Source organism: Marmota monax, unplaced genomic scaffold (genome assembly GCF_021218885.2).
Source record: "Marmota monax isolate L192 unplaced genomic scaffold, Marmota_monax_Labrador192_F-V1.1 WCK01_AAM20220418_F8-fsc01535, whole genome shotgun sequence".
In the NCBI taxonomy this organism is placed as follows: Eukaryota; Metazoa; Chordata; class Mammalia; order Rodentia; family Sciuridae; genus Marmota; species Marmota monax.
In genome coordinates, this window is record NW_026694429.1 from 2,705 (window position 1) to 22,350 (window position 19,646).

General features: G+C 42.0%; 2 long non-coding RNA genes across 6 annotated transcripts in view; one reads left to right on the plus strand and one right to left on the minus strand.

Moving 5' to 3' along the window:
- Positions 1 to 7,076: 7,076 nt before the first annotated feature.
- LOC131423182 (uncharacterized) lies at positions 7,077 to 13,886 on the minus strand. The gene is made up of 2 exons (XR_009224267.1): positions 13,381 to 13,886; positions 7,077 to 7,468 (listed from the first exon to the last, which is right to left on the minus strand). It is a non-coding gene; the product is annotated as an uncharacterized LOC131423182 (long non-coding RNA).
- LOC124109663 (uncharacterized) overlaps positions 11,538 to 19,646 on the plus strand; it is a 34,429-nt gene continuing 26,320 nt past the window's right edge. For 3 of the 5 annotated variants that reach the window (XR_009224266.1, XR_009224264.1, XR_009224263.1), the window contains exons 1-2: positions 11,820 to 15,858; positions 15,942 to 16,148. This is a non-coding gene — a long non-coding RNA (uncharacterized LOC124109663). The other 2 variants (XR_006857062.2, XR_009224265.1) reach the window with 2 other exon arrangements.

The following is a 19,646-nucleotide window of genomic DNA, read 5'->3' on the forward strand; positions in this document are numbered from 1 at the left end:
TATGTACCGAAAAAAAGGTTCAGAACAGTGTTTATACCATTAACTTATTTGTGAGTGTATTTGGAGATGGTGTGCATATGAATATTAATCAAGGTTTACAACAGGATTACCAAATTAAAATGTTTTGGGGACTAAACTGAAAGCCAAAGGATAAATGTGGGGACAGAACCTAAGAAGAGCTAACAGGACCTCATTTTAAAGTATGGAATTGTAAAAAATTTAAAGATTAATTTCATGTCAATATCTTGATGTGGGAAGGAAACTGCGGGTGTTTGGAGCTAGACCAGCAGAAAACGCACTTTTCCCTCAGTGTGTGTGGATATTAGGGAGCCCTCCCACCATATATGCTAAGATCCCTGGGTGTTCAAGTCCCTTATATAAAATGGTACAGTATTTGCTCATATTCTATGCACATACTCCCATACTTTAAATCACCTTTTGGTTATTTAAATTCATAACACAATGTAAAAGTTATGTAAATAGTTGCTATACTATGTTGTTTAGTGAAATAATGACAAGAAAAAGTCAACATGTTTTGGTACAGGTGCAATTTAAACATTGTGTGTGTGTGAATGAGTGAGTGTGTGTGTGTGTGTTTGTGTGTGTGTGTGTTTTACAGGGGATTGAACCCAGAGCTTCATGCATGCTAAGCAAGCACTCTACCACTGAGCTTCAACCCTATATCCCTTGCCTTTTATTCCTTAGTTTTAGGCAAGGTCTGGATAAAATGACCACCAGAGGCTGGGTTCAAAGTTACAATCCTCAGCCTCCCACAAATCTTTTTTGATTTGTCGTGGGTTGAATGTTTACATGCAGAACCCCCAAATTCAGAATGCCAGACTATAAAGCAAAAGGAGGAGTTATCCTCTTAATGGGGAAGCTATTGGGAGATTTTTTTTCTTTTTCTTTTTTTTTTTTTTTTTTGGTACTGAGGCTTGAACCCAGGTATGCTTTACCCTGGAGCTACATCCCAGTCCTTCTTATTTCTACTTCTTCTTCTTTTCTTTTTTTTTTTTTAAGGCTATAAAGCTTTAATATTAACAGGTTAAAAACAAAATAATTAACAATAAGCCAAACAATAGCAACAAAGGCAGACAATAAGGAGAGTGCTGGAGATGTAGCTCAGTGGTAGAGTACTTGCCTAGCACGTGCAAGGTATTGGGTTTGATCTCCAGTGACATGATTTCCCAGCTACTGAACCACATAGCCAGCCCACTGATCCTGCTGAGAAGCTGCAGTGAAGCAGCCATGGAGCTGCAAAACAGTGGCTAGGGAGGGCTGAAGCACAGGTAGTGAAGCCTACATGTGCAGGGGCCATGCAGAGCCCGCCATGCCAACATGAGCCTGAGGCCCAGCTAGCCAGGGCTGCAGCAAGCCAGGGTACACCAACCTGTTGTGCTGAGGCATTCCTGTCTGGGCCTGTTGTGGACACCTGCTCCACACAGCACTGCAGCCTGCAACACCAAGCATTCATGATGAGACGATCTCAGCCTCCCGCTTCCCAACAAGCTGGGAGAAATGGAAGTGGAGCAGGCCTGAACGGGACTGCAAGGCTAACTGGTAGCACTGGTACCTTTCCAATCCTGATTAGCATAAATTTGGACCCATAGCCTTGACCCCAGTGCTATATAAACCCCTGGACTAGTATCCTCAGATGGGCAACCTGCTATCGGGTCCCCTCTTGCCTTGTGAGAGGTCTGTTTCTATTCTTGAATAAATCGTACTTTTTTTTTCACTCCAGCCTTCCATTTTGTGAATTTCTCTCTTGGGATCTGTGAGATAAGAACCTGGAAAGAAGTTGCCTGTGAGCTGCTGTGGTCTGCTGCAACACTGGACTATGGAGGACATAGTCTACTGGGTTTTTTTAATATCTTTTTTTAGTTGTCATTGGACCTTTATTTCATTTATTTATATGTGGTGCTGAGAACCAAACCCAGTGCCTCACATGTGCTAGGCAAGCGCCCTACCACTGAGCCCGAGCCCCAGCCCCAGCCCAGCATAGCTCACTTTTAAGGGCTGCAATACATTATGAGGCTGTAGCGGTCTGCTGCTTATGCAGACACCACCAGCTCCAGCAGAAGCAGAGAAACCTTGGTTTCACCAGCAACACACACACACACACACACACACACAAACACACACACAAAGATTATGAAGGAAAACTATATTAAAATATAATTAGGCATTTAAAAATTGTGATACAACAATATAATGTGCTTCTGTATTGATTATATTAAATAACAGACTAGTGATCCTAAGAACTACCTTAATTTCAAAATAATAACAAAATTAAAAAATATTTTAGAAATCTGAGACAACTGTAATGCAATATGAAAATGTCTGTGATTTCTCTTGGTGAAAAGCCACGGGGATTACAATACTACTTTATTCATGAATGAAATACTAAATTTCAGCTGGAAATTAATGAAAATAGGATACATTCAAGTCCATGGAGCCCCTCAGTGGTACTTAAAGCTACAGAACATTATGAAATCAACTAGTATATAGATAGGAAGCACAAGGGCTCTATGAGGAATCTCTGGGACATTGTGGCATTAGGTAGTTGGAGCAGAGGTGGAGAAGCTCAAAGGACACAGAGAACACTCCAGCCATCAGGCAAGAGAGGACCAGGTGAGAAGAGTCAAGAATTTAAGATAAGAAAATGTCCTTGGGAGGGACCAGAGCACTGCATTATCTACAATTCCTCTTGGGGTTAACTACGTATGTGGTCTATTTAGATTCTTCTCTACTGGATCATTCTCAGTGTTCTTTCATCATTTAGTTAATATTCTTTTTGAACTCAAATAATACACCAAGCAAGGTGTTCTAGGATCGGGGATTCTTATCTCTGCCAGGCATTCAGTATTCATGGATTTAATCCTTGCAATAGCCCCATTATATATACCTTATTGTTACTCCCGAGACATAGAATTGAGGCATGAGAGGAAATGGATGGAGCCTGGGTTTGGATCTAGCTGAGTCCTACATCTGAACCACCTTCCTGTAAACAAAACAAAGGCTCTGTCCTCCTGTGGTTTATCTGTTACTGAATCAGTGACCCATGAGTCCTCTAAACAAAAGTCAGTTCTCTAAATACAATTATAAACAAAATCTCAGATTCTCCCTTGACTGCACACTACCCCATGTCCCATGTCTCTATTTCAGGGTTGTTCCCTGCTCCTTTAACAGTTTGACTTTAAAAAAAAAAAAAAAAGGTTGGTGCTACTCTTGTGTCTTCTTACTCTCTGCCTCACCCCATGCAAACCAGCTCTGACTTTCCTACTTCTCTCAAGCTGCTCTTGTTAGAGACCCCCAGGCCTCTGTTTTGCAAAGCCCAGTGGCTGCTTCTCAGTGCTTATCTCTCAGCTCTAGTCCACTTTCTGGAAACCTGTCTTTGACTCATCACTCTCCTGGTTTTCTTCCTTCCTCACTGCTCTTTATAAGCTTCAATGGCCTATATGAATAATAGTTCTCACCAGAATCATTCAAATCATTGTTGACAGAGAAAATACTAGTCTGGGCTCCCCTTAGTCATTTTGAATCAGAATGGGTGGTCTGGGTATCCATGTCCCACTATTTTAAAATAAATTGTAGAAGTCAACTTTTTTGTTTTGTTTTTGGTACAGAACAAAGTTTGTCTTTGACTTTACAAATTACTTTTTTCATAGATTTTTAAAATTACCATTTCAATTTTAAAATTTAAAAATTACTTTTAAGATAGAAATTAAGCAACAGATATAACAAATAAGTTCATGGTATTGTGCTAGAAGGTGGTTAGTGATATGGGGATAAAAAAAAGAAAAGTTCTGTAGAAGATGTGGGGTGTTGGGAAGCTAGGGACAGGATGGCTCTGATCTGTGTTTCTAGGGTGGCCCCCTTGGGTACAATCGTCTCTTGGTATCCAAGATGGGTGGGGATTGGTTTCAGGACCCACTGTAGATACCAAAACCTGACATGCTCAAGTCCCTCACATAAAATCTCATAGTTTTTGCATAAAACCTATGCACATCCTCTCTTATGCTTTAAATCCTGTCCAAATTATGTATAATATCTCATACAATGCAAAAATGTCACACAAGTAGTTGTTATATGGTCCTATCTAGGGATAATGACAAGAAAGTTTATACATGTTTGGAGAGATGCAATTTTTTTCTAATACTTTCTTTTCTTTTCTTTTTTTTTTTGGTACTGAGGATTGAACTCAGGGCCACTCAACCGCTGGGCCACATCCCCAGCCCTTTTTTATATTTTATTTAGAGACAGGGTCTCACTGAGTTGCTTAGTGCCTGGCCATTGCTGAGGCTGGCTTTGAACTCCTGATCCTCCTGCCTCAGCCTCCCGTGTCACTGGGATTACAGGCGTGCACCACTGCACCTGGTATCTAATACTTTCTTTTTAAAATTAATTAATTATTTTTTTTCTAATAGTTTTGATCTGTCTGATCAAATCTTTGCATGTGGAACCCAGGGAAATAGAAGGCCTGACTACATCTATGGTTGACAAGTCACTGGGGAAAAGCTATTAAAAACACCCTAAGGCAGGATCAGGAAGGTGTAGGAAGAGCTGCAGGTTGGTCAGGGTGGAGGAGCTGCAGGGAGCAGGCAGAGAAGGAGGTCAAGACTGTGGAGGGCCCTGCAGAGTGTGGCATGATTGCACTTTCATGTTGTTTTGTTTTTGCTGTGCTGGGATGGAACAGAACACAGGGCCTTGCACATGCTAGGCAAGCACTCTACCACTGAGCTGCACCTTGATGTACATTTTAAAAATGTTGCTCTGCTGTTGTGGAAAACTAACTGAACCCATTTCTTCTCAGTAGATGTACTTCTAGGGCCACCTTCTGATTTTGATTAGCTTAAGAAAACCTAATCAATTCTAAATACTGGCCCTGTCGGGCCTTGTTAAATGTGATGTCAGATCTTTATTGTCCCCTAGTAGCCCTCATTTATCTTTATTTTGATCCATGTCACCCTCAGCTTTAAACTTGGCATTCCTGGTGGGTTCCAGTTAGGTCTTATCCTTTTCAGAAAAGAATTTATTTTAATTTATTACAGTACATCTGTTTCTTATGAATAATAAATTTAATGCATGATTATAAATGTGGCTTTCCCATATTTGTTCTCATCCACTCCTGTAGGCCTGATAAATGCTGCAGGAAAACTTCATTCTGACAGTATAACTAAGGTATAATTTTATTATATTTTCTTAACCTCTGTCACTCAAGGAGGAAGCAAAATAGAATTTATGTGGCTGGAAAAACAAGGTGGCAGAGATTTATTTATTATGTCATAGTGCAAGAAGGTGTCAGATTTATTGGACTAAAATGTAAACGTGCAAAATGGTCTCTAATTGGAGCCTGGTTACTATCATGTGCCTAGGAACATGGAGCCCTAGAGACTGCTCTGATTTAAAAAACAAGGGATAAAGAGTCAAAGGGAAAAGATGACATTGGGAAAAGAGAATTCTCAACCTTAATCAGAAGAGACCAGTGGCTGAGCTCTCTGGCTGATCCAGGAGTTAATGCCTTATCTATGGAGTCAGACTTGAATTCCTAAGCACATCCTCCCTGATTATTTACTGCTATTGCAGCAAAAAGGCAAATAATTTTCAAGAGCTTTGGAATCCACTCCCCACCCTTCCACCCTCTGAGAGACAGTTTCTCAGTCTGTTGACCAGGCTGGTCTTGAGCTGAAGTGATTGTCTTGCCTCCCAAGTAGCTTGGACTACAGGTGTGTGCCATTGTACCTGGCAATTGGACTACTCTTAACTCACCTCTGTGCTGTCTTCAAATTATTGCCTTTACCTGTCTGCAGTTTTGTAAAACTTATTTGTCCTTAAGGTACAGGATATACTGAATTGATCCCTTTAGTATATTCCCATAATACCTTGTATTCACAAAAATGGTTCACTTAGTAAGAGCCTATGATCTACCAGGTCCCACAGACTACTGTTTATAAGTGTTTCATTTATTCTTATTAATGGTATGGTACAAATATTGCTTTTAGTCCATTTTTCACATGAGAAAAGTGAGGCCCAGAAAAGTTAGGTATGTGCCCAAGATTACAAATGGCAATAAGCCAAGCTCCTAACCCTTTCATGAATGGTTTTGGTCATGTGTGTCTTGTACCATTGTTATTTGTTATACTTCTGATATTTCCACTGGGTGATGAACTTCTTGAGAAAACAGGGCAATTTCATTTTGTCTTTAAGCTCTCTACAGTTCCTGGAATAGCCTCCTATGCATAGTAGGGGCATAGTAACTATGGGGTAGAGTGAATGGTACTCAGGGTGCTACATGCTTCTACTTTGAATTTCCAAGTTATTCTCACCCTCCAACAAAGGGTATTTTAATAAAAATTGTGAAAGAAATAAAGGAAAGCAAAAGATTGCCCAAACACTCCGTTCATCTTGGTTCTAAAGTGAAGTCACAAAGCAATGAAGAAGGAGACACATCTATGGTGCATGGTGGGGGGATGGGGGGTGGGTTCCCTTGGGAAGGGGTTCTCTAACATCTGATTAAAGAGTTCTTCACTATGAAGTTGTGTTGAAATACAGTCCCAATTTATAGATTAAAATGCTACTAGTACTGGCAAGGTGCTGCAATTCGGTTGCCCGGAGATGACAGACTTTGTTAATCCAGTAATGCCCAGTATTGTTTACTGAAACTGGATCTGGGAGGGGCTTCCTTCCTTTCTTTCTCCTTCCTTCCTTCCTTTCCTTCTTCTTGCACTGGGGATTGAACCTAGGGGTGCTTTACCACTGAGCTATATACTCAGCCCTTTTATTATTTTTAATTTTGAGAGAAGGTCTTACTAAGTTGCTAAGACCAACCTTGAACTTGTGATCCTCCTGCCTCAGCCTCCTGAGTCACTGGGATTTCAGAGATGTACCACCATCCTGGCTTTTTGATCTTCAAGATCAGTGAAAGGCTGGGAGAGCTCTCCAAGGCATTTACTCCATGTGTGCACCAGCACTTGTAAGTAGCTGCCTGCAGGTATTATGGTGCCAACCTTAATAGAATCCTTGTCTTAAATTAGCTAGGAAATTATCTCTGCTTTCCTTTATAGATTTGATATATATGTATGTATACATTCTTTGTTTTGCTTGTTTTTGAAGTTTGTAGAAATGGTATCATAACTGCATGTATTCATCTGAAAATTGTTACTTTGCTTTGTTTTTTTTTTTTTTCTCCTCAACATCACTTCCCAGATCCAATTCTTCCATGTTGAGGCTCGTAGCTATCATCCAGTTATTTTTATTGCTGGGTATTATTCAATTGTGTCCACTTACCAGTTAGTTTGCAGTCTTCTGTTGATGGACTTTTGAATGGGTTCAGTTCTTTATACCAGGAACAATGCTGCTAAGAACTTCTTTGAATGTTTTTGACTGGGTGAATAGCATGTGCCTGTAGTCCCTTCCTTTTTGAGGCAGGAAGATCACAAGTTTGAGGCCAGTCCTACTTAGTGAGAATCTGTCTCAAAGTAAAAAATCAAAAGGGCTGGGGATGTAGCTAAGTGGTAAAGCATCCCTGAGTTCAGTCCCCAGTACCACAAACAAAACAAAACAAAACAAAAACACCTCAGAACCCCAAAGGAATATATTTTTGGAGAACAGGTACAAGAATTCTTAGGGTATATATTTAGAAAAGAAATTAATGTGGTTCAACTTTTCAAGATGGTGCATGATTATTTCCCACATTTGCAAATATGGAGGGGGCAGGGGAAGGAAGAAGGATGGAGTGAGGGGGGCGGGGGTAAGTGGCAGAGCAGGTTCAGGACATTTTAGATATAGGCAGACTCTCTAGAGTGGGCCTGAGCTGAGTGCTGAAAAACTGAAAGACTGGAGCAGCGCGGGAGGGGAAATTAGTAATGCAGCAAGAGAAAACTGGGAAAGCCAGGTTAAAGCACTTTATTTCATTCAATGTGATAGGAAGCTACTAGAGGATTTTAAGATGGAGTGGATGTGATTTGATTTGTGATTTGTAAGTAACATTCTGGCTGTTCTGTAGATATGGGTTAGTGCTGGAAGTGGAGAAACTTAGAGCCAATCCTGTCAGTTCAAGAACCCGGGAACCCAGCAGTGCTGAGTGCTGGGAGCAGCCTGGGTTGGGGGCTAGAGAGCAGGTACATGTGGTAGGGAGAGGTACCCACTGTAGCAGTAGAGGTGGGCTGAGAAGGAAAGGCAAGCATCAAGGCTAACTCAGAGTCCCTCAAGCCTGTTCAGACTCCCTCCTAATTTCTTCTCAAATGTGCATGCCATTTTCCATTTCAGTACCCTGATCTCATTATCTCTCACCTTGACCATGACTACCTCTTTCCTGGGCCTCAAGCCTGCCCTCTTCCCCTCCCTTCCTGAACCTCCACATGGCTGAAAAGATTATTTTTCTAGGGGCCTGGGTGTGTAGTTCAGTGGTGTAACGCTTTGGGTTCAATCCCCAGCATGTACAGACAGACAGACACACACACACACACACACACAAAAGATAAGTCCTCCCCTCCAATCAATGATTTTTCCTAAACAAAACTAATATCATTACTCCTCCTTAAAATTCTTAGGTGAGTCCCTAAATGCCCTTAGAGCAAAGCCCTTTTTCTTTGGGATAGGGAAAGGATTTATAATATTAAATATATTTAATATTATATGATATACATGGAACTCACATTTAATCCCTTCTACAATCTCATGCAAAGTGATTATCCCTATTTTATGGGGAGAGTGGCTGAATTCTTTCCTCCCTCCCTCCTTCCCTTCCCTCCTCCTTCTCCTCCTCCTCTTCCCATTCTCTTATTTCTCTCCTCTCTTTCCTGCTCTTGTTCTTTCTCTCCTGTACTTTTTACTGAGGATCTGTTCATTTGGGCACCTGAGAACTCTGGTCTCGGAGCTCCACTTTGACTATCCCTGCATTCCAGAGCCCACTCTAATTCTTGCTACTTCTCCCAGCCCTGCTTCCCTCTCTGCCACCAAGAGAGTTACCTGGAGCCAGGTCTAAGGGCTTTTGAGAACTGCTTTTTTAAAAAAAATTTATTATTAGTTGCTCAAAACTTTACAATGATCTTGATATATCATACATTTGATTCAAATGGGGTATGAATTCTTATTTTTCCACGTGTACAGATTGCAGGATCACATTGGTTTTATAGCAGAATATAATTGAGAACTGCTTTTTACAGATTCCAGATTCTCCTAGATGGGTTGCTATTTTTTTTAGGAATCTCATGAACTAGACTATAAATACTGTTTACCACAGGGTAGAATTGAAACCACAGATTGGTTGTGGAGAAGGGTTTGGAAAAAGTCCATAAATGAGTCAGTTAACAACATGGAAAGTATAGTGAAGACTTTGTATACTTCATTTTATTGTTTTATATAAATTGAGTGCTATACATCTTTATATTAGAAAGTTTACAATAATCTTAGGTATATGTGTGTGTATGTGTATAGCACATATGGACTTGTTTGGAGAGACCCAGTGGTTAAATATTAACCAGCAATAGCATTGTAAGCTAAATAATATGATGGTAAATATCATTATAAAGATGTGTGGACACTTTTTTAGATGTGCTTTGAGAAATCGTTCACAATAAATAATCTCCAATAGGACTGGTTTGCTGATGCACATCTGTAATCCCAAGGACTCAGGAAGCTGAGGCAGGAGGATCACAAGTTTGAGGCCAGCCTCAGCATTTTAGTAAGACCCTGTCTCAAAATTAAAGAAAAAAATTCCTGGGGATGTGGCTTAATGTTAAATCACCTCAGGGTTCAATCGCTTATAAATTGCCTGTATGGGAAAAATAAAAAAAAAATCCCTAAGAACAAATTCTTTCTTTGGTCTCTGCCCACAGAGTGGTATCTGTAAATAAAAATCTATGATTGTGAGCCACATATGTAACCTTGAATTTGCTTAGGTCATTTCACCCCTGGGTTACAAGCAGGTCTCAGTGACATTTTGCTGACATTGCCTCACATGCTGCCCCCCACATTCCCTAGTTTCCCCCTTGATGTTTCTTGGGATTCCTAGGATATGTCACTAATCCCAATTCCCTGTAAGGCCCTTCAAAGTTTTCCTTGCTTTTAAGGAAGTTCAGCCTCATACTGAGTGAGCACCTTTCTCAGTCTCTTCTCCTAGGGCCCTTTGCACTTCCTTCCTTTCTCTCTCTCTCTCTCTCTCTCTCTCTCTCTCTCTCTCTCTCTCTCTCTCTCTCTCTCTCTCTTTCTCTCTCTCTTTCTTTCTTAATGGGAATTGAACCCATGGTTGCTTTAGCACTGAGCCCATCCCCAGCCCTTTTAATTTTTTTATTTTTACATATGTTCTTGCAAAGTTGCTTAGAGCCATGCTAACTTTCTGAGATTGGCCTCAAACTGTGATCTTCTTACCTCAGCCTCCAGAGTCACTGGACTATAGGCATATACCACTGTGCTTGGTTAAGGGCCTTTGCATTTTCACTCTTTCTGCCCAAGGACTTTTCCTCCTCTCCCTGGAAAATGCTGACCACTGGCCTTTCCAGCCTCAGCATTTGTCACTTCCCCAGGAACAGCATCCTTGACCTTTCCCCCAGTATCTTTCAAAACATCTCCTACTCTGTCACATGCTGCTTACTAATGATGTACCCCTTATACATCCGTGTAGTTGTCTAATATCAACTCATCTTTGAACTCTCAGTGACTTGAAAGCTGGCTTTGCCATTGCTGCTTACCTGGCACTTGGCACAGTACCTAGCACTGAGAAATAAATATTTGTTCCTTTTATTTGGTAGTGAGGATTGAACCCAGGGGCACTCTACCAATGAACTACATTCCCAGCTCTTTTCATTTTTTGAGACAGAGTCTCACTAAGTTGCCCAGGCTGGCCTACAACTTGCAATCCTCTGCCTTAGCCTCTGGAGTTGCTGGGATTACAGGCATGGGCCACAGCACCCAGCTAACATTTGTTACTTGATCAGTCAGATATGTCCCTCATTGTGACCACGAGATCCGACAGAGGCATCCCTGTGTGGGTTCCTTGAGCAAGTGATCATTACAGGCGATTTTACTTACGCCTGGTTAAATACTTTGCAGTCTGCTGAAGGGCGAAAAAAAGTACAGGAGACAGGTGAGGATGTACCTACGAGGAAGCCCCAGGGGACTTCTGGAGCAATGGCATGTCCTGTCCTTGATCTAGGTGGTGGTGACATGTGAAAACTTGTGGAGTGTATAAATGTTATGTCTCAATTGCAAAAATAATAGGCAGCAGTACAGTGCGCAGGTCATCTGAGCTCTGGACTTGTTAGTTGCTGAGCAGGCTGAACAAATGTTAGCTAAAGGGTGGGCTGAACACTTGACCCTCACCCATCTGTTTCCTGATGGCTTGTTTGCGTCAAGGCTGAACACTCAACCCCACTCAAGGCTGAACACTGGACACCCACCTCTTTGGTGTAAAGGAAACCCACATCTGATCCCTGACCCCTCTGCCAGAAGGCAGAAGATGACACCCTTAGCAACTACTGTATGATCCAATCACTGTACGCCAATAAGACCCCATTAATTTTGGCTATAAAAACTCTCTCCTGCCGGGCCCCCCCTCTCTTTCTCTCTCTTTATTCTCTCTCTCCCTCTGTCTCTTTTTTCTCTTCTTTCCTTGTTAATCAGACACCACCGCAATAAAGATCTCTTGGTCTCTCTAAGTGTCGTGGTCACTTTCCTTTCATCCAGTACTGTAACCCAGGAAGAGGGTGAAAACCCACTTTTGGGTCCTTCTTCCTTCAGACGTGCCAGTCACCAGATGACCTGAACCCATTTTCTTGACCTCCAGAACTACATCCACCACCGACCTTCGATTGGTGAGTTTCCCCTTTCTGGAGTCCTAAACCCAATGGTGGTGTCAGGAGGATTTGACCTCTTCGCCCACCTGTGGGGAGGAAAAGACCCCATCAAAGCCTTCAAGTCCATGATGGTCCCCATGGACTCCCTCCTTGGGCAGATTTGACTCTTGGGTTCAAAATTCCTTCCCTTCCTCTTCCCTGGCATAGACCTCATACATCATCTTCAAAGGACTGTTAACTTTCAAGAACACATAACAGAGAGGAAAATCACATCCCACCTAGACCTTCATGATCTCGGTGTCCCTCATAAAGTCTTCTCACCTTTAAGACTCAGCTGCTAGGGATATGCTTACCCTCCCCTTCCATTCTCCTTCTCCGGCCCTGGGAGTCTCCAGCCTCTCCAGGAGGAGTCCCAAAAAGCCTTGGCCAAGGTCTCCCATGGCCCTGGTCCTGTCCAGTATGGAAGCCTCAACTATCAGGATTTGGTGATGACTAATCTCTGCAGCTCGAACCTGCCACTAGGCAGTGCCTGATTTTTGGCTCTAGCGGGGATGCTCCTTTTGACAATAAATCAGCTCCCTCCTATCCCTATATAATGTTTGCAAGATGGCAATACATCCTCTATGCCTGCTGACTCTCCCTTACAATGTCTCTTAGACAACCTCAAGACATTCTCCTTGACACCGGACATCAAACCCCACAAATTGATTAAATATAGCACCTAGGATTGGCCTAATTATCCCCTAGACAACCAAAGCAAATGACCTCCTTTTGGATCTCTGGATCCCTCCATTCTAAGGGGTCTCTACAACTACTCCGAGCATTCGAAAAAATGGATAAACATCCCCTATATCCAAGCTTTCTTCTTGCTCTGATCCAATCCTGCTCTCTGCACCTCTTGAAAACATCTACACATTCTTCTAGCTTGCAAACCAACCCCCCCAACCACTGACCCCCCAACCTTCTCTTCTTCTGGACTCATCCACTACTTTGGACCCTGCTGATGAACCTCCACTCTATTGCCTGGCTCAAATAGGTCCTCACCCTTAACCTTCTGCCCCAGCCCCTCCACCATCACCCCTGCCTCAATAACATGCTTTCTCCCTTCCAATTACTAGATCAAAAACACCACCACCTTTCCCCAAACTGTTGTCCCCTTGTGTGAGGTAACAGGTACTAAAGGAATCCCCCATCCACTCACTCCTCTCTTCTCCTGTCTGTGACAACACCTGGTCCCACCAGGCCCCCTTACTGGCTAACCCAAAGCTCAAATGAGCTGAGGAGGGCCCTCAGACCCCTATCTTATATCTGGTGAAAATAGCCTTTAAAGTTGCTTTGTTATCACTGAAAACAAGGTTACTAAGAATTTAAAGTCCCTTACAGGCTTTTTGGGATGTTCGCTCCTGTACTCCCCACTGGTCTATCTATTCTACTGCTCAAGTTTTCCTTGCTAGGGAAAGTCCCAAACCCCTTTCCCATTATTTTTTTACATCTCCTTCCTCATTCTAAAGTCTACCTGAGCTGCTCTCAGCCCCACCTTCCTGTCTCCCCCCACCCCCAGGCCCACAGAAAAGTCTTAACTGACCTTCTCCAGAAATCTTCACCAAGGCTGATTTTAGGACTATCAGCAAAAGAGTCTCTACAACAAAATTTAATGTAGATAAGCTTCCTCTTTTTGTGTTGCTTGGTTTTACTTGGCCACTTGCCTGGAAAAATCAGAACTCCAGATGCTAGACACCTCCTCCCTAGTTTTTCACAAAAATATGTAAACAAGCCCTCTGGCCTTGAGCTGAGGATTCATAGAGGTGTCTCCATTTCTAAGATAAGAGAAGTTACCTGTTGGGCTCCATGGTAACTGCTGGCAGGGGGAGGAAAGAAAGAGAAAAAAAAGCTCTCCCCTTCTCAGGTGTCCTTGAAGGGTTAAATTGCCCAGAACAGTGAAAAAAAAAAAAACTGCTTTTATGTGATCTTCTGCAGACTGTGAACTTCTGAGTCCCTCCTCTTACATGCTGGGTATAAATTTCCAAAACTACCTGAACTTGGGATTCAGGAGATTGATTGATTGATTGCAGCCGAAGCTGTGACCCTGAGCCTGGCTGCAGCCAGTTAAAATTGTTTCCCCATCTTCAGTGCTATCTGTGGTGCCTTGCCTTGTCCATCCCTACAACATTATAATTCTATATACTTAAACCTGTTTATGTTTTCATGAAATGGTAAACAGATGTGATTAACTGTGTACTGTAAATAACAAAATATTTCTTATTAAAATGGAATAATTTGCCTAAATTCAGAAATTTACACGGATTATGTCAAAATGTGAATAAAGAAGGGGTTACCAGATCAAAAAGAGAAATCAGAAGGTTCTAGGTATGGATTTAATAGAAGGGAAAAAAAGTGTTTCTGGAATAAGAGAGTCTGTGTGATTAAGTAAATAAGAGGGTTTTAGTAGGTGATAAAGAAGGTCTGTGTAAATTGGTTATATACGGAAGATTTTGTGTAAATAATCTTGAAGGAATTAAGGATTATACAACTGTGGCTAAAAAACAACTGTTATTTTGTAATATTGTAATATGTTATTTCTTTAAGAGCTAAACTTGATTAATATAAAAACATCGATGTAATTGTGGTGCTATTGCTCTTCTTTGTATATTAAATGCGTTCATATTTTCCAGGTATATAAGTCTTTAAGGTAGAAGCTTCAAAAGAGAATTATATCAAGCTGGTATTCTCCAAAAGGTTGCATGGTAATTTTAGGCTTATAAGAATAACATATTGGAGATTTGTTTATATCATTTAATGTTCTATAACTGGACCTTTTATCAATAAGATTATATAAGTTCTATACACTGGGGTACAATTTAAATATAATATTATATTGTGTTAGCTAATATTCATGTTACCTCGAGCAGCAGTATATGTAAACTTCATAAAATGATATTTAAAAAACAAAGATCAGCTTCAATACTAGAACACTTTACCTCAGATTTAAAAAGAGCCCCACCTTACCTGAGATAAGGCTTTGCCTCCCATCTTACTACATGTCAGAATGACTCCAAGGTAGGCCAGACTTTAGTTAAAGCCCAGTACTCTTAATTTAAGATGGGTGAGACTGACTTGCTAGATGCTTAAGATCAAGACTTAAAATTAAAATTAAATTAAAAGGGCCAATAAAACCAATATTTGGCTCTTACCCTCTGAATCTGGCTGCAATCAGATAAACAAGGAACTTCTCTAAAGAGCTTTGCAACTCTGGGCCACATAATCTCCCAATCAGGGAGAGTAATGAGAACACCGGAGAATAAAAAGCCAATCAGTGCACTTGCTGTGAATAGGAAGGTCATTGGAGAAAGGAGACATCCCTGATGCTTTTAAGGGAAGCCACATGGTCAAGTAAGTCCTGGACCCATCCTAGTGCAAATGGCACTAGCAGAACTAAGAAGCTGCTCTCAAGTCCCAGATGAGTGACCCTTATGAGAACTCAGCCTACTCTTAACAATAGATAGAAACAAAGTCCATTTTGACCAGCTTGATCTTAAACACCTACCCAAAATAGTTAAACCAAAACACAGTCTTTTGTGGGGGTAATGAAGGACAAGAAAAGCTAGAAAAGAGGAGACAGCAACTAGGCCAACAGTCTCCATGGGGAATGTTCACTCATGTATGACCTTGGCTCCTCCCCCTTGCAGGACCCCTATTAGTTCTCTTTATGTTTCTCCTAATAGGACCATGTTTGTTAAATTGTCTACAGAAGTTCCTGCAAGATCAGATACACAAATTCACCAACCAGTCAGTCATTCAATTACTCCTTCAAGACTACCAATCCCTGATACCCAAGATGAAGACCTATGACTCATGACCAACTCCTCCAGCTCCAGAGACTCTGCCCCCATTTAAAACTCTCCCTGACCCCTTTTCCAATTTTTACAACCCCTCTTTCACTTCCCAGGAATGAGAACTACTCTCTAGCAGGTCCTCTCCACATGTTCTGTCTGCTGTACTGTATCCCCACAAGGAAGCATGAAACCTAAACTTCTCACGCATCAGATGAGGAGCTACCAGCCAGGTGAAGACTGACAGATCGACTTCACTCACATGCCTAGGCACAAAAACTTCTCTACCTACTTACTTTCATTGATACTTTTTCAGGTTGTATAGAAGCCTTCCCTACCTCCAGGGAAAGTGCTGACACTGTCGCCTCCATCCTCATTGAGCAGATCATTCCCAGGTTTGGACTTTCCACCTCCATCCAGTCAGATGATGGTCAAGCCTTCACTTCTCAGGTTGTTCAATTATTCTCCAAAGGCCTCAACATCACCTGGAGGCTCCACATCCCCTACGGACTCCAATCCTAGGGTAAGGTTGAGAGAGCTAACAGCATTCTCAAGGATCACCTCACTAAACTTGCTCTTAAACTCAGGCTCTCCTGGCCCAATCTGCTGACATTGACCCTCACTGGAATTTGGGCAGCCCCTAGAGCTCACTCAGGCCCCTTTGAGCAACTCTATGGGTGCACTTTCTTAACCAACCAAAGCTTTCCAATCACTCCTCCTCCCCTTGTATCCTATTTGCCCTATCACACTTCTACACAAACTCCTAGGGGAACATGCAATCTGGTGCCTTCCTGCGCCACTCATTGTCTAAATTCCAGTGCAACCACAAACTGAATTGGATCCTCTTCAACTGGGTGACTCAGTCTTACTTCAAGAACTGCAACCTCAATTGTTAGAACCTCGCTGGACAGGACCCCATACAGTCATACTTACTACCCCAATGGCAGCCAAGCTTCTGGGTCACTATCCCTGGTACCATGTCTCCCACCTTAAAAAGGCACTTGTTCCAAATGTCCAGTTCTGGACTTCCACCACACCCACCAATCACAAAATTTCTTGCCAATCCTCTTCTTCTTATACTAATCATTAATCTCGCTCAAGCGAGATGTATGTATGTATGTATGTATGTAGATGGCATTTCTACATCCAAGCAATATAGCACCAGGATGGTATCACCCACTCTCAGTTTATGGGTCAAAGCGATTGCCCTTCCACTGGCTGCAATCAGGTCATCACCTTAACATTACTGGGTTCAACCAAACCACCTCTGATATTTCCTAGAGTCCTTACCACAGGACCAATGGCTGATACCAAGGATCTCCACTGCTCAACCTATGGCTTCAAGGAACCTTTATGGACTTTGCCCTTTCCTGGATAACTGTCCATAGCCAGTGTGTGTTATTTCTAGCTGCTCTGGTATTCCCAAGCCTTTCCCCAAACATTCCCCCTCTCTCTCCCAGGTAGGCCCCACACCGCCCCCTCTCAGCAGCAAGTAGCCAGTTTGAATTACACCATCCCCAAGCCACTTAGAAAAACAAAAAGGGAGAAATGTTAGTTGCAGAGCAGGCAGAACAAATGTTAGGTGCAATGTGGGCTGAACACTGGACCCTCACACGTCTGGATTCTTATGACTTGTTTGCCTCAGAATGAACACTCAAGCCCACTCAAGGCTGAACATTCAACCCCCACCAGTCTGGTGCAAAGGAAGCACACATCTGACCCCTGACCTGTCTGCCTGAAGGCAGAAGATGACACCCTTAGCAACTACTGTATGATCCAATCACTGTACGCCAACAAGGCAGCTTGCAGACCCAGAGACCTCATTAGATTTTGGCTATAAAACTCTCTCCTGCCAGGCCTCCCTCTCTTGCTCTCTCTTTCTTCTCTCTTCCTCTTTTTTTCTCTTCCTTCCTTGTTAATCAGACACCACCACAATAAAGATCTCTTTGTTGCTCCAAGTGTTGTGGTCACTTTCCTTTTAGAACTCAGATAGATCTGGTTCTGAGTCCACACCACAGCAATGATATTTGACACACCACTTCTTCAGGTCTCTGTTTACTCATTTATTAGATGGGTATAATAATTTCTCTCCATACATAAGATAATCTTAAATTTAAGAATTGAATAACCTGTAAAGGCAATTATTTTTTGGCTACGTTATTTCTGAAGATAGGATAGAGGAATATGTCTTAACTGGCATATTTAGGAAAGTTATTATCAAAATGTTTCTTAGAAGGTTCAATACTTCCTTGGAACCTGTGACACCATCACAATTTACATTCCTGGAGTGATCTCCCCAGCCATCGAGGAGGAAGGGGGCTGTCTTCTGGTGTTCACATTCACCTATCATATGACAACTTGGGGCAAGGCACTCAACTTTTTAGCTTAGTGTTTCTTATATGTAGCATGGGAGTGAGTAATTCCTGCAGCTGCTGTGGATGAACTGACCAGTCCAAAATGAGAAAATGTAAATAGTGACTCAAGGTTACCAAAACAGGACTGTTATGTCTAGGCTTAGGGGAGGGAACTGGAGAATCCAGCAGGGGTGTCTTCCAGAAGAAGCTCTGCCTAAGTCCCTCCAGGGAGGGCAGTGGAGCTGTACAGCATGGAGGGACACACTGATCTTTCTGCCCCCCCACACACACTTACATGTGGTTTACCTAGCCTGAACTTGAAGAGGACAAGACTATTTCATGCACTCTTCCTGTCAAGTCTCTTTCTCTGAGGGGACTTCCTTAGGGGTTTAGGCTCACTCCTGAAGGAGGTCAGTGATGTCTGACCTTTTATTGTCTTCTTATTGCTTGGCCTGGGGCATCAAGGAAATTGTATGTTCTAAATTGGTCAAAACCAGTTTGGGAGATAGTTTCTGTGCCCGTCCTGATTCTGATAAGGTTCTGGAGAACAATAGCAGAAGAGAGCACAAGAAAGGCAATCAGCTGAGAGGAATTCTGGACTTTCAAAACATTATTAAGTGTATAGTGAGCCCTCCATATCCATGAACCCAACCACCATGGGTCAGAATTGCCAGTTCTGCTGACATGTACCTTGCAGTTAGGTTTACAGTGACCAAGTTTGTATTGAACACGTACAGACTTTTTTTCTTGTCATTATTCCCTACAGAATATAATGTAACTGCTATTTACAGAGCATTTGCTTTGCAGGAGGTATTATAAGTAGTTTGGAAATGATTTAAAGTATACAGAAAGATGTGAATTTGTTACATAAAAATACTTTGCCATTTTATATAAAGGCCTTGAGCATCCTTGGATTTGGGTGTCCATGGAGGGGCCTAGAACCAATATCCCATGGATGCTAAGAGATGAGCAAATGTGGCACTGGTCCTGTAAGGAGTGATCATTTTATTCATGAAGTTTTTTTTGGGGGGGGGAGTGCTGGATATTGAACCCCAAGAAACATTACTACTGAGTTAATCCCCATTCTTTTTAAAAAAATTTTTGAGACACAGTCTTAATAAGTAGCTGAGGCTGGTCTTGAATTTGCAATCCTCCTGCCTCAACCTCCCAAGTTGCTGGGATTGTAGGGGTACACCTGCCTGACTCTTATTCATAGTTTAAAGCTTCTCCTGTTGTCAACATCCTCATACCCCACCGGTTACTAATTCTTATTCATGATTAAGTGATCCTAGGAGATTATTTCCTATGTGATTTACAAGAGTTCACAAGTCATTTCAAGGTTTCAGATATAAGTTAGTTAAGTTTTAAAAGACAGCTTAATGAGATCTACTTTAGAAAAAGTCAAGACATTGGTACATTGGTTTAGGGCAGGATTAATCTTTGTGAGATATTCCAGCTGCCAACAATGCTATGAGTCACATATTCTCAGAATTGGCAGAATTCCATCACCTGACCTGAAGGCTACCTGTGCGAGGCAGGCCACCTGGTCTCACAGGTGAGGAGAATCAGATCATCCATATGGACTATGCCTTTAGAAAGCAGACTTTCTCAACCTTGGCACTAGGGACGTGAGGTGACTTAGTGTTCTTCCTAGGACTTCAGAAAAA